The 10542-nt window shown below is 41.1% G+C and overlaps 1 long non-coding RNA gene across 2 annotated transcripts; it reads left to right on the top strand.

Moving 5' to 3' along the window:
* Positions 1 to 4695: 4695 nt before the first annotated feature.
* Positions 4696 to 8886, top strand: LOC149912013 (uncharacterized). Of its 2 annotated transcripts, none has more exons than XR_016462506.1 (3): positions 4696 to 4782; positions 5376 to 5495; positions 8647 to 8886. It is a non-coding gene; the product is annotated as an uncharacterized LOC149912013 (long non-coding RNA). The 2 variants fall into 2 exon arrangements; XR_016462505.1 differs by having other exon boundaries at positions 8343 to 8886.
* The last annotated feature ends 1656 nt before the right edge of the window (positions 8887 to 10542 follow it).

Here is a 10542-nt window from a genome sequence, read left to right as displayed (position 1 = left end):
CAGGTGTTTGTGAGAAAGCTGGTATTTTGGGGAAAAAAGGCCGTTTTTTAAAGAATAAGCTGGCATTTCTGGGAGAATATGTCCCATCTTTGGGAGAAAACGGGTGTATGTGGGAGAAAATGTCGTGTATTTGGGAGAAAGCTGGTGTATGTGGGAGAAAAGGCCATTGTGATGGGAGTCAGTGTGATCTTGAGGAGTGGAAAGCAGTATTCTTGAGATGAAACGTGAGGTATTTCTAAGAGTCCTGGTATTTCTGGGAGAAAATGTCTTGTTTTGGAGAGCCAAAGTCCCATTTTGGGGGCAGAAGCTGGTATTTCTGTGACACTGCCATCTTGATGGGGGTAAGTGTGATCTTGAGGAGTGTAAAGCAGCATTTTGGTTAGAAAATGGGAGCTCTTGCTAAGAGCAGTGCTATTTCTGGGAGAAAAGGAGCTCTACTGGGCATAAAAACGGTGTATCTGTGATAAAATGCCACATTTCTGAAAGAAACTGTCCTCTTGCGGAGTGTAATGCTGTATGTTCCGGAGGAAATGGGAAATATTCAGCAGAGTCCTGGTATTTCTGGGAGAAGAGGTCTGATGTGGGGGGGGAAGGTGATGTATCTGTGAGAAAGCTGGTGTTTCTGGTAGAAAATGCCAGGTATTGGTGAGGAAACAGATGCTAGAGAGGGAAAAGGCCATCCCTTTGGGAGAGAAGTGGTATTTCTGGGAGAAAATGCCCCAAATCGGGGAGTAAGTGTCATCCTGAGGCGTGTCATGGAGTAGATTTGGGAGGAAATGGAGGTGTTTCACAGAGTAGCGGCACTTCTGGGAGAAAATGTCCTCAGTGGGAAAGACAATGTCCTCTTGAGGGAAGAAAACAGGTCTTTCTTACAGCAAATGTCATCCAATTGGGAGAAAATCTCCTCTCTTGGGGAGAAAAGTGGTCTTTCTGAGAGAAGGTGTCCTCTTCTTGGCTGCAAGTGTCCCATTTGGCATTGTCATGGAGGCTTTTTGGGGAGAAAGCGTGTGGCAGTTGTAAGAGAAGGGGTATTTCTGGGAGCAAATCTCCTCTTTTTGGAAGAGAAGGTGAAATTTCCAAGGGAAAAGTGGCACTTCTGGGAGGAAATGACATAGCTGGGGGAGAAAAGTGGGAACCGGTGGGAAAGAAGATCTTGTACTGGAGAGCAACGGTGGTCTTTTTGGTGTGCCAAGTGGTCTCTTGGGGAGACAACGTGGTAAATAGGGGAGACAATGTCCTCTGGAGGAGTGTCAAGTAGTATTTGGGAGAGCAAACGTCAGGTATTTCTCGGAAACCGGCTGTTTCTGGGAGATAGTAGCAGACTTGGTTGGAAAATGACAGGTGTTTGTGAGAAAGCTGGTATTTTGGGGAAAAAAGGCCGTTTTTTAAAGAATAAGCTGGCATTTCTGGGAGAATATGTCCCATCTTTGGGAGAAAACGGGTGTATGTGGGAGAAAATGTCGTGTATTTGGGAGAAAGCTGGTGTATGTGGGAGACAAGGCCATTGTGATGGGAGTCAGTGTGATCTTGAGGAGTGGAAAGCAGTATTCTTGAGATGAAACGTGAGGTATTTCTAAGAGTCCTGGTATTTCTGGGAGAAAATGTCTTGTTTTGGAGAGCCAAAGTCCCATTTTGGGGGCAGAAGCTGGTATTTCTGTGACACTGCCATCTTGATGGGGGTAAGTGTGATCTTGAGGAGTGTAAAGCAGCATTTTGGTTAGAAAATGGGAGCTCTTCCTAAGAGCAGTGCTATTTCTGGGAGAAAAGGAGCTCTACTGGGCATAAAAATAGTGTATCTGTGATAAAATGCCACATTTCTGAAAGAAACTGTCCTCTTGCGGAGTGTAATGCTGTATGTTCCGGAGGAAATGGGAAATATTCAGCAGAGTCCTGGTATTTCTGGGAGAAGAGGTCTGATGTGGGGGGGGGAAGGTGATGTATCTGTGAGAAAGCTGGCTATTGCTTTCCTTTTAGCAAGTTGCTGCAGCTACTTCAAGCCGACAAATAAAAGTTTGCTTTCTCCGAAAACCTCAGTAGCCACTGCTTTGCTTTTTTGATACAGATCAAACTAGAAAGTTTATCATTATTGTCTTGAGGATTGTGTACTTGAAAGAGAAGGGCTTGTGGACTTAAAAGCTTCTTTTTGCCACAAGTGTTGTGTTTAATAGAAGATGTTATGGTGGATTGCATGTCTTGCTTTACTGAATTCACTAAGTAGGGAACCGGTTCTCTGGGTGTCTTTGTTCCACTTTGGGATAATGTTGCCTGAAGATCATAACTGTGAAATACACCTCAAGTTCTTCACTAAACTCCAGTTTTATACAGACTTCAGGAGAGAGAACGTAATTGCTAATAGAACAAGTTAAACGTGCTTAAAAAGCTCTCTGTGTGTTTTTTGTTGCTGTTGTTTATTTGTTTGTGGAAAATACTCTTCCTTTATTTAATTCTGGAATTTTCCCAAGAAATTATTGGAAGTTGTCATATAAGAAGAGTAATAAAGACCATATTCTAGGAACTTGTTTCACAGATTGTACCAGTTACCCCCAAGAATATGCTGCTCCACTAGCATATGTTTTATAACTTTCATAGAGTAATTTTCAAGATGGTAATGTGGAGTTTACACTTCTGTGAACCTGTTAGCTATATTTTCCAGCTCTTAAGTCTCTTGCCAAAGCAGCATTTGTTTCATGCAGATTTTTGCATCAGGCTTCCAACTTCTTCCTCAGGCTAGATGTTGGCCTAGTGCAAGTGGAGCTGAGAACATACAATGATGAGAGAATGGAGTGGTGTTCCCACTGATGTTTAACGACTCGTAGTTGCAGCATTGTGATCAGACTGTATTGTGTTAGTGTGCATGTGAGTCTAGGATTTACAGCCTTCTGCAGCTCTGCATGTAGTCTCTTCAGTTTTTTGTGATGGCTATTGTCTCCGAACATATGGAGATCTACAGATGATAATTGTCCTCTTGCATATGAAGTTAGAGACTCCCTCTACTGTGTAGAACAAATTAAACATTTGCTAGTTAACATGAGAGGGTTTTTTATGTTAAAAAATTCTTTTTATATTTATAAAAAATAGAAACATAATGCACTCCTAAACAAATTCTCAGAAGATAACCATTAAGAAAGATAATGAAAATGCTTGACTGAGATTGCATATGTGTTAATGCTAATATCAGACAATGAAAAAAAAAAATCAAACCTTATGTCCACATCCTGCTCATAATATTTAACATATACAGCTGAGATGATTTATGGAAGACTGTCTCAAACTTGTCTATTAGACATTTTACTGGAAATTTTTTAATGTAGTAAAGGACCAGTGATTACTTGAGAATGACTATTCTTCAGTAAGTCTTGTCTCACAGGAGACTTGTTAACAGGCTTGGAGCTTGTTATTATCTTCAAGAGAACATAGCAAGGAATTAAATAACAAAGCTACAAAGCCCATCGTTTTGAACATCGTTTTGAACAGATTGATGCTTTTGTTTTGTTCATAACTCACGGACTTTGCATGTTCATAAAAGCTGTTACATACTTTGGAAAGTTCAGGCATACCTTCAATCCTCCTCTGTATTCGATTCCTACTGACTTCATAGTAACTGCTGTTCCCAGCAGAGCTCAATGACAGCCGGCGCAGGATCGGGGCTGAATTTGAGGTAGCAGTCACTGGCTGAAAGGAATTCCTGTAATATGCTGCACTCCCCGAAGTACGATATTCAGTGGAATTTTGACGGGCTGGGCTTGACAGATTTACTGAATTAAGTGCAGAATCCATAGAGTCCTCAGAAAAGCAATGCTCTTTGGAAGTGCTGTTTTCTTCTATACGTAACGTTTCTGCTACAGAAAACAAAAGCATCAATCTGTTCTCTTGAAGATAATAACAAGCTTGTACAAAAGGGCTGATCTGAAATAATAAACACATTTTCCTTACTCTGTCTTGTATCTGAACAGGTATTAACCAGACCCAGTTGTACCACAGCACTGGTAAAATACTGAAAGCAGAAGGCACTGCCATGTGATCTTATGCTGTAAGGCAGGCCCTGTAAGTAATAGACTCTGATTTAAGAACTGTTCAGAAAATCCTGGACTCCCAGTGATATAAAGTATACTCCACCAGGACTATCTTAATAAAGTAGTTCACAAACATACATTCTTGACTATGCTTAAGGAGTTACAAAAGTGATAGAATCTCACTGCAGGTTACTTCAGTTCTTTCTCCCTACCCTAGGTTCACAAACAAGTGAAGAAACAAAAAAATTAGAAACATCTTCACATACCAGTTATCATTTCTGCAAGCCGAGATTACAGCTTTGAGAGTGCGGGAGATATTTCCATCCTCCTGATGGCTGAGCCAAGAGGGAAAAAGGGGAGGGGAACAAAAAACGTCCATCTATGAGGCGAAAGCTCCCGAACGAGAAGCCCCGGGCACAATCCCGCGGCACCAACCCCGGCCCGCAGCGGGGGCCCGGCCACCGCCCTCAGCGGCCCCACCCGCAGCCCCGCGCCCGTTGCTCGGCAGCTGCGAGCCAACCGAGCCTGCCGGGAAGGCGGAGGGGCAGCACCACGGATAGCTCCTATTGGTCGAAGGAGGTGAGGGCGGAGCTCGAGGACGGCCGTCTTCTTCGCTATTGGCGGAGAGAGCCGTCAGTGCGGGGCGGGGGGCGGGGCCTCGCGGCTAGCGGGGTCGCGTTGAACTCCGCGTTAGGGCGGGGGAACGGAGCGAGGGGGCGGCGGCGGTCGAGGGTAAGCGAGCCGCCGGCTGCGAGGAGAGCGGCGCGAGGTAGGGAGCGGCGCGGGGGCCGTCCTCACCTGTCACCGGGCGCTCAGCCCTCCCTCCTCGCGGCCCCCGGGCTCCGGCCGCGGGCGCGGTCCCTCGCGGTAGCGGCCGGGCTGGGGCTGTGCTTTCGTCTAAGGGGACCCTCGTCCGAGGGAGGGCGGCAGGCAGGCAGGCAGGCTGTGCGCGCGGTGCCACCGGCTGTGCGCCGCTGCGCGGACGGATGCCGGCTGCCCTCAGGTAGGTGGGAGGGGGGCGGAGAGGGCAGACCCCGGGAAGGCCGCCTCTGGGCGCGAGGGCTCCCCGCCGCCGTCGCTGCGGCAGGCGGCACCTCGGAGTGGCGCTGCGCGAGGGGGGGAGCGGCTGGGGGCTGCGGCTGGGGGCCGCCTCCGTGCGCGGGGCGGGGGGAGTTGCGAGGGCAGAGCCGCGCGATTTCTTATTTGTATAGCCGCGCTTCTTTTCACAGCAACGTGAATAGCTGTAAAACACATAATTCTACCTAAATTAAGTTGTTTAAATTGGAGATAAACAGATGTCTTAGACCTGCTTCTCTTTTTTTGCTGGAAGAAGTGAAGTCAATCACATTCTCTTACAAACAGGGCCTGGGTGTCCCTGTAGACAGCAGGGTGACCACAAACCAGCAATGTGGCCTTGTGGTCAAGAAGGCCAGTGGTATCCTGGGATGCATTAAAAAGAATGTGGCCAGCAGGTTGAGTGAGGTGAGTGAGCAAAGTATTATTTACTAACCAGCTAACTGCAGGAGAAGACTCTTAACAGAATAGAAATTTATGTTCTTAACATGCTCCTTTTTGAAGAAAATGGTAGAAAAGACAGAAGTGAGGAATAGAGGATACTTAAACCAACCTGGATCCACTAGAAAACTTCAAAGTAGGGACAGTTACAAAAGCTCAGCTATTCCATTGAGGGAGTAAGCACAAAAAGAAAGACTGAAGCCTTTAGCTAGCAGTTTGTCAGAAAACAGTCTTAAATATGCGCAAGGGTGGAAAGAGACTTCCTATTTCCTTAAATGCAAGCAGATTGAAACAGTTTCTTTTGATTTCTGTATCTATGATTTTCATAAGCAGTTACAAGAACGGTGTTCTCAGATTGGATATTATGAGTAAAAGCTTGTGTTGCATTTAAGGAAATAATAAACAGCAACTATTTCTCATCCAAGAAAAAGACAAACACGTAAACTGAATGAGCAGCTTATATACATATATCCCCTAGATATCTGTAGCACTCCCATGGTGTTTTAGTAAATGCATTACCTCACTTTTACAGGTTTATTTTCAGCCAGTATATCTATCCTTTTGCTCAACACAACAGAGAACTTTCCAATAGCCAAAAAACATTCTGCCTTTAAATTAAATTAATCTTCTTGGAAATATTACTCTTCCAACTCTCCTGTTCTGTATGTCAGCTACTGCTCAAAGCTGTCTACTGTTCCTCCTGTTAACCATACAGTTATTAAAACTTGGTATATGAATACCTTTTCATCATATTTATCCACAATAAATGAATGAGACTTCTCCCCATAGAATCTTTCTATGAAACTTTCCATCCCTCTGTCTTTCTGCTAAATCTCAAATAATCTGAACTGCAGTTCATTTAGATATTAGACCTCAGGTTCAGATAACATCCTTGAGGTAATAAAATGTTATTGTCTGACAGATCTAAAGTGATATTTTTCCTGTAGAAAATTCCATGGGGCACTTACACTGAAACTGAGAAGTGTTTTTCCTTCTCTTGCTGAGTGAGGGTTTAAATAGGAAATGCATATACACAGAGCAAAATTTGGAAGGTAACATTTCCCATCAGGTCTTTTCAGTATTACAGAGCAAGAAAAAAGATTTTTAAGACTTGCATGTGCTGATTAAGGTGATTGAATTTTTTCTACTATTATTTTCCTTTTAGTTTAGCAATAAAGAAATACATTAAAAAAATGCAGTAGGGGAAAGATCTGCCCATGGATTTGTTGTATTTGTGCATATCTAAATAGCAGTACAGGCATCTTGTCATCCCAAGGACACCATGGAGTATTCATATAATATAAAGAGAGATGATGGGGATTTTCTAATAACTAAATTGGAAATCAGAAATGTTACTTTTTTTTTTTTTTTTTTTTCCCAATTTACCAGTTTGCAAGCAATGCCTCCTTTTCCATAAAGACAGCTCTTCAAGAAAGCCCATTTCTAACACTCACAGACCTGTGCAGAACACCGTTTTTCATAGATGACAGACAGTAACTTTACAATAACATCAGCCATTTCTTTCAACACTGTCACAAATACCATTCAACAACAAATAGCATTCAACTAGGCCTCAACTTCCTAATTTCATTGAAGCCTGTATACCTTTCATTCAGTGTTAACATTACTTGAAAAAAAGTGTTTGGACGTTACATTATATTATCCTCAGTTCATCGTGTTGTAGCAGAGCTAATCTTTAATGAAAACGAGACATGTAGGAATCCTATTTGAACTTTTCTTTTATCTTCACTCTTATTTCAAAAAGAAAGTTGTTGATTAAACACACCTAGTGACAAACCAACATGTGATTATCATCTATAATAAATGATACTCCTGCTTGCTAGTATAATTGTATTTGCTTTTCTTGTTGCCTTTGCTTGCTTCATCCACACCAGTAGATGTGTTGAGAAAACTGACTGGGAGAAAAGAGGTCATTCCCTGGTCCTGGTTACAAAGACAGCACAGACACAGCCCATGGTGACTGAAAAACAAGGAATAAAGAGGTTCAAGACTGTACTGCAAAAGTGTATTGCAACTGCAGGTTGCTTAAAGAAGTAGAAGCAAAGGGAATGTCCACAGGTTTGAAAAAGTGGCCTGCAACTACACAATATTCATTGTTTCAGAAAGGAGATTTAACGATGCAAAATCTTTGGCAAGAAAACAGTTGTTTTTAGGGATCAAATAGAGAGAGAAATAGTGCTGGGGACCTAGACTCCATTTAGGACATAATACTTGTCTTGTCTCTACACGTGAAAATATTTTAAATTACTAGCTGAGAGATCAGGGGTCCTGAACCATGGTATGTTCATTATTGTTGATTGCATGTACTGTGTCATATCACTTAAAAAATTAAAAACATTAATGGCACTGAAATTTCAAACTGGGTGCACGTACCACTGTGCATAACAACTGACAAGCTATTATCTACGTTGATTAAAACTCTTAGTGCTAGTGTTTTAGCTTCTCCAAAAGCAAGGAATAAACAATTTGAATGTAGGCTTTATCAGTATTTGTACTTGTAATAAAACCAGGAATATTCATAGAATCATAGAATCATAGAATTTTTTTTTGAGTTGGAAGGGACTCTTACAGACCATTGAGTCCAGTTCCCCAGTAATGAACAGGGACACCCACAGAGGTCAGAGACCTCAGAGGCCTGTCCAGCCTGACCATGAATATCTCCCCACTGCCATAATGTTGTCTTGCCCCAGACCTATACAAGACTACAAAGTGAGTCACCAGCTCTGGATTCCTACTTAGGAGGGGTTTGCCATCAAGATAGACAGCAAGTCTCCATGTAACCCTCTCCTCTAGGCATCAGCCCTGGGAAACATGCTGCCAAATATTCTTCAGAAAAGCATCTTAGAGAGGTTTCTGTGAGCAGATGGGGGACATTTGATGAAGCAAACGGATGCTGGGTAAGCAGTAATTCTCACTCAACAACCAGCCTGGGGGCTCCGTTCTTTCTTCATTTCCATTCTTTCTGATGGAAATGTCCTTGAAACTTAACTTTTTCCTACTTTTCCAGTACTTGTTTGATACTTTCTTTTTCTAGTAAGCAAAAATTCTAAGCCCTTGTCCTCCAGTAACAGTCTTTCACTTTCTGATACATTCAAAGATAACCTTTGGAGGCATGCCTTTTTCTGGGAAGCCAAGTTCTAACAGCAGAAAAAAATTTCAAAGGCTGTATGGAGAGCATCAACTACAATGGCAATAATATCACTGACCTTGCTAGAAGGAAGAAATTGGAACCTTCTAATGTGGTAAGAACATAACTTTATCATCATCTAAACTTCTGCTTCTCCTTCTAAGGAAAGTTTGTGAGTGTGTGTGACAGATGTTCTGAAATCATATCATATATAAAACAAAGTTTGTCACATGCCTAAAGATTTCATTGTACATACTTTTATGATTTTTGTTTGTTTGTTTGTTTGTTTGTTTTTAATATCTGGGAACCTGTTTCTGCTGGGATTTAAGTTTCAGCTTTACAGAATTAGCCTTCAGCATCAGGTGAATGTTTTTTAAAAGAAAACCAGTAGATCAGTATATACATTTTTGCTTTCATCTTATAGTAACCCAAAACTAGGATGGACAATATTTATTGTTAAATCAATTGCAGTGTGTCAAGGATCTAAATCCTGTTATCTTCCATCCCCACAGAGCAAGTTGCGTGGGTGTGCAAAATCATTAGAAAGGGAAGGCTCAGAGCCATTTTATGGGAGCTCCGTAAAGCATCAAGATACTAAACTTTGAAACTGTTATTTAGCTTATTAACATTACAGGGATTATTAACATTACATTCTATTTTTTTCTCTCCAAAGCATTCATAGTTGCTTTCATGTTTAAACTTGTGTCTTTCTGTAAGGGTTGATCAGGAAATCACTTTAATTTCTGTATTTTTAAGAATCTAGGCGTTCCTAAAATAGTTGGTGGATTACATGAGCAATGTGGGTAGGAAATAAATGTATTATTACCCTGAATTTGAGATAGATCTGTTCAAGGCTTTCTTCTGTACAGTACTGCAGCCTTCACAAAGCCCTGCTCACACTATGTATAGTTTGATTACTGCTTTTTTTCTTTATGTATTTTGCATAGTACATAACAGTAATGAAGAATAAGATATAAGATAAACATGTACAGTAGAAATAAAGTGCAATGATTCTTCTTGGACAGATGTGCAACTTCTGAGATGTCTGTAGGACAAATTCCAGCTTTTGAAAAGCATAGCACAGCTAACAGTTCTGTAGAGTGTCTATAAACTCCTCTTTCTGGTTTATTTGGATGTGAATTTTCTGTTTGCTTGTTTTGTTTGTTAGTTGATTACATTCTGTTGCCTGTGACATTAAAGCAAAATCTACATATGTAGATTTGGTAGTGTTAGAGGTTTACCACTAAACTGTGGCATGCTAGTTTAATCTGATGATTCACTTCTGAGAATATAAGAACAGAAGTGAACTTTGCTTTCAGATGAATTATTTAAATTTCTTCCGCTCTTCAAAAACAGAATCAGTTTCACTTATGAAATCAACATGGATGTTTATGTTTCTTACAAAAAAACTTTTATTCTTCTAGTTTTGAACCTGATTTAGCATGAAAAATACTAAGCTGAAACTACTATTTTTGTTAACCACGTTTATGTTAATGGCACTTAAGCAATCCAACCAGGATCAAAGCTCCATTGTAGGAACTGTGCAGATGCATAGCAGTAGACATATCCTGCCCTAAAGAAAAAGCAAAAATAAATAACGTAATGAAATGGAACACAAAGTAATTGGTAAAGTTATAAGAAGCATCATAGGGGGAAAAAAAAAATAGATGGACAAAGAATAAAAAAGAGGTTTGAGACAAAAATAAAAATGTTCTTACTGTCAGATTTCAGAAGTTGTACAAGGAAAAGGAGTAAAAAATTAAATTTATACAACGAGGATGTCCAGAAAATCTAAGAAGTTAATCTTGATTTTACATTGAACAAAAATAGAATGAATAAAAATCCTTAGGTCTCACAAATACGTAT

The sequence above is a fragment of the Phasianus colchicus genome, unplaced genomic scaffold, assembly GCF_987193195.1.
Source record: "Phasianus colchicus unplaced genomic scaffold, bPhaCol1.hap1.1 HAP1_SCAFFOLD_45, whole genome shotgun sequence".
Classification (NCBI taxonomy): domain Eukaryota; kingdom Metazoa; phylum Chordata; class Aves; order Galliformes; family Phasianidae; genus Phasianus; species Phasianus colchicus.
The sequence above is the reverse complement of the archived record's forward strand: the minus strand, read 5'-3'. Positions and strand labels throughout refer to the sequence as shown.